Below are 4,430 nucleotides of genomic sequence, written 5' to 3'. Positions count from 1 at the left end.
GAAACCGAAACCGAAACACAACAATGAGCTCGTGCAGAAAGCACGAAGGAAGGCAAGTTTCAGCGCAGTCGCATTTTCAGCGCAGCTTTAGAAACTAGGGTCTTTAGAATTACGTATGTATGCATTTTCTATTAAAGGAACACACCACCTAATATTTACCTAGTGATGTTGCGCCTCAAATATGCGTAATGTTAGCTTTTTGATCGACAATGTACACAAGTATGAACCTAGTCAGCCGTTCAAGATGGCTGGCCCTTGGGCAAGTGGTTCAACTTTGGCCGAGTAGCTGAATCGGGTGACGTGCCGACAAACAGAAAGACAGACAGACCAAAATTTATCCGTTTAAGTATCCCAAGAAAGACTATCGTCTTTAAAACAGTTCATCTCTTGTCCAGGCAAATATGAATAGCTCTCTGGATGTGTGTGTACATTTGAGCACATGATGTGCGACTGCCCCCACATACCCAAGGAACTCAAGGCGCAAATCATCCCAGGACAAGGGTTTTATTCCGCCATCAAAAGTAGCTTCGGGCAATCCAAGGGGCACACGAGGCCGCGGGCAAGTACTCCCTGCTTGTTCCAACGTGGGAGCGGCCCGCAAGGGGTCGGGGTAAAACCCGGCTTTCCTCCCTCGATGTACAATAAAGTTATCTATCTATCTATGTCTTCCAGAGCATTTTAATATTAATATTAAATTTATCGGTTCTGCGTGTCAAAACCACGATGTGATTATGAGACGCTGTAGTGAGTGACCCCGGATTAACTTTGACTAACTGATGTTCCTTAACGTGTACCTAAACCTAAGTACACGGCCAGATGTTCTTGTATTTCGCCACCACAGAAATGTGACCTCGCTGGGGCCGGGAATCGAACCCGAAGCCTTGAGCTTAGCAGCGCTACACTTTAGCCTCTCATCTGTACACCACAGCGGGTTGCATAGCCCGCTGATAGCTACGAAATATTTCTCGTATATTCTTTGCCATTTCAGGTATATCCGCTGAACGGACCTGTGTCCGGTGGCACTGTCATCACAATACTGGGTGACAACTTGGGCTCGCCGGAGCGTAAGCCTTACAGCAGCATCGAAATATTAATGGGTAACCGCACCTGTGACATTGTTTTCTGGGTTTCGAAACAGTGAGTAAACATTTTCGCTACAAACTTGTGCCACTATGCAGCGGCTATGAAAGTTTTGACAACTGAAGTAAACTGGCATGGATTTCAAGGGTGCGAGTCTCTCGCAAACGAGATTTCACTAACTAAAGAGCATGGAGAAACACCCGTGACAGTGTGTAGTCCCCGATTTCACCTCGGTCAAAGTTAGCGTAATCGGTGTTGTAAATATAATCGAAATCAGACTGTTCTTAAACAAAAGGAAAACTCGAGACCGTTCCTCTCTGTGAAGGTGGGCGGCCAGCGGAGCTGAAGGGCTCACTCCCGTCTCTGCTCCCATCGCCGTTCTGCATATGCGCGCTGCTCCTCGGGCGTTCCCACAATGCGTGGCTGCCCCATACTTCCCACGTACGACCGGGATAGCGCAGCGCCTCGACTCGACCGACGTGGAGAAACACGTGTTGTCAGTTTAATGCTCCAAATACACATTTGAAGCATTAAAGCGATAACACCCTTATGCATTCTTGAAATGGGCAGCGCGAAAATGAGGACACCGGTGGAACCTCTTGCAACCTTTTCTAATCTTTGCAGACGCACTTTTTTTTGCTATCACTGATGTAAGAGCCCGTGGTAGATTGTCATGGTTTAAACAGTGAGTGTTCTTTCTAATAAAGTTAGTTGTGAGAAAACGCTGTGTGGTGTGTTGTACTTCTTCTCATGCCCTCGTTCTGGCGCTGCCCGTTTCAAAAATGCGTAACCAATTCCAACTTGCCCAAATGTCAATATTTATGATAACACCCTTGTTACCATTTGGGGAGCGGTGAAAAAACTAACCCTGTAAAGGTAGTTCTTGCATTGCTCCCATGAGGGCACTAGGGGTTTTCGAGCACACATTCTTGGATTTATGGCCGTCCCTCTATGCTCCTATTTTGGCTGCGTAGCGCTGGCGTTGGGCAGAAGCACCCCGTCGCTTTCTCAATCCTTATAGGGGAGAGGTTTCCCACCTTCGAAATCCGGTTGTCTCGTTTAAATGTATTTAGTCGGCAGATAGAAACCTAATCAAGTCAAAGTGCGTAGAGCCATAGCCAGAAAATGCTGTTGCATGAAAGAATGTTTACGCCATGTTGTATGTGTCTTTCAGAGTGAAATGCCGAACGCCCCCCGTGCAGCGCACCTCAAAAGTAGACATTGTGATAAGCGTAAATGACATTTTCAGCAACGCCGGCAAAAGTTACCGTGTTTCGCAAAATCACACGGTTCCCTCTGGCTTCGAATACAAGGTACGTATGAATTAATAAAAAAAAACGAATGATCGATTTTCACTCATGGAGTCAATAATAGCTCTGACTCATATCACTGGGTCTTACGTGAGACGCAGTAGCTGCAGTTATTCTTAGCGCTAACATCACCATATTTTTATCTTTTATTCTCCTACCCCCTTTCTTGAACACAAGGCGGCCAGGCGTATTTATCCATATATCAATATCAAACATCTCTCATTGATCTGTTCTTTGAACATGTTATGGCGTAATGATTTTTTCACGCGAATATTCAGGAGTGCGCGAATCAAATGCGTCAGGCAATTTATTTCGCATAAGTAAGGGGGAAAACGTTTAACGCCTGCTCACCTCTAGGGATTCACATGGCGTCACAATGTAGCTTTTAAGTGTTCATGTCATTCTATAAAGTAAATATACAATCCTGTAGCACGTTGCACTTTAAGTCGCCTTCTTGATTTCACTGTACAGGCATTTAACAACTGCACTGTGGGCGTGTTTTGTTGAACATTTCCAGGTTGTGTCGTTCGATGGAGTGGCACCTACTCATGGACCAGTAGCTGGAGGAACCAACATTTCTTTGAGCGGAGTTAACCTAGACATTGGCTTAGAGCAGGTAGTGAAAATCGGCAGAAGCTTATGCGGAATAAGAAGGTAAGTGATCAACACAGATTTCATACCTAGTCGTGTATACTACTACTACTACTACTACTACTACTACTACTACTACTACTACTACTACTACTACTAAATAATAATAATAATAATAATAATAATAATAATAATAATAATAATAATAATAATAATAATAATAATAATAATAATAATAATAATAATAATAATAATGTAATTGTTATTAATAATAATCTTATTTGTGTGTGTACACTGCATAACAAAGGCTTCTCGCGACGACCTGCAATTACCTGTGCAATCAGCGAGTTGATTTCACCTTAGGCCTGCAACCGCATGACTATAATTCAGTAAAATAACCGATTTTATTATACAGATAATAACGAAACGCAAGAGAGATTAACTGTATAATATTTCTCTAGTCACAAGATAACGCCGGAACAATAGTGATGTGCCCAAATGGTCGGAACATGGGATCTGCCGAATTTTTTTTTAGCCCATCATTTGACTGTGCGGCCCGTCGGCGAAACGATGCGTTAAATATCTGTGCAAATGCGTTACTACCGCTATAGTGTTCTGTCGTTTCCTTGTTCCTAATGTATGATAAGACAATAGGTGTAACCTCGCTAACTGGGAATGGGAGTCTTACGAAAGAACAATATCAGTGCTGCTCTCAAGAGCATCAGTTTTAGATGTGAAGCATCTTACAGCGGAGTTCAATCCGGTGGTGGTGGTGGTGTGCGGCGTGACCACCCTTACTACGCATGCGCAAACCCTCTCCCCTCCTCTCTCCCCTCCCCTGTGTTACCATGATTCTGTCGCGATAGATGTATTTTCGTAGTATCTTTTTATATATAACGCTATTTTTACGGCACTGAATATTATTGGCAGTGAATGAATGAATGAATGAATGAATGAATGAATGAATGAATGAATGAATGAATGAATGAATGAATGAATGAATGACAACTGAGTCCTCTTTTTCTGTCTGTTACTACAGAGTGGAAAATAGGTTTCTTCATTGTTCAACGAGCTCCGTAAGCCCTAGATCGCTTCAAAGGATGCAAGTCAGGCTGGTTATAGATGGCGCTGAAGTTCCTTTCACTACGTCGGATGGTCGACGCCCAACATTCACTTACATGCCGAACCCAGTGATCGACAACATCTCTCCCTCCAATGCAACTTTTAGGTATGTAACCGTCAATAATTGTGACTACGAACTGTTTCGTGGCTATACCAGGGTTGTCGTTGGGTAGATTTGAAAAGAACCCAGAACTCAAGTTAAATGTAGCCAAAAGAAACCACGCCATTTAATTTTATCCTAAAATTTGTAGCTATACAGAAGTGTCATTATGAAAAGAGTGTTTATTAGTGAACAATAACTAATATTCTTAAAAAGAAAAAAAGGAA

At 43.0% G+C, this 4,430-nt stretch overlaps 1 long non-coding RNA gene across 1 annotated transcript; it reads left to right on the top strand.

Moving 5' to 3' along the window:
• The first annotated feature begins 2,269 nt into the window (after nt 1-2,269).
• On the top strand, nt 2,270-4,203 carry LOC125758818 (uncharacterized). The gene is made up of 3 exons (XR_007416447.1): nt 2,270-2,393; nt 2,908-3,044; nt 4,021-4,203. It is a non-coding gene; the product is annotated as an uncharacterized LOC125758818 (long non-coding RNA).
• Nucleotides 4,204-4,430: the final 227 nt, after the last annotated feature.

Source organism: Rhipicephalus sanguineus, chromosome 6 (assembly GCF_013339695.2).
Source record: "Rhipicephalus sanguineus isolate Rsan-2018 chromosome 6, BIME_Rsan_1.4, whole genome shotgun sequence".
Lineage (NCBI taxonomy): Eukaryota > Metazoa > Arthropoda > Arachnida > Ixodida > Ixodidae > Rhipicephalus > Rhipicephalus sanguineus.
This window is presented reverse-complemented; position numbering and strand designations above follow the sequence as displayed.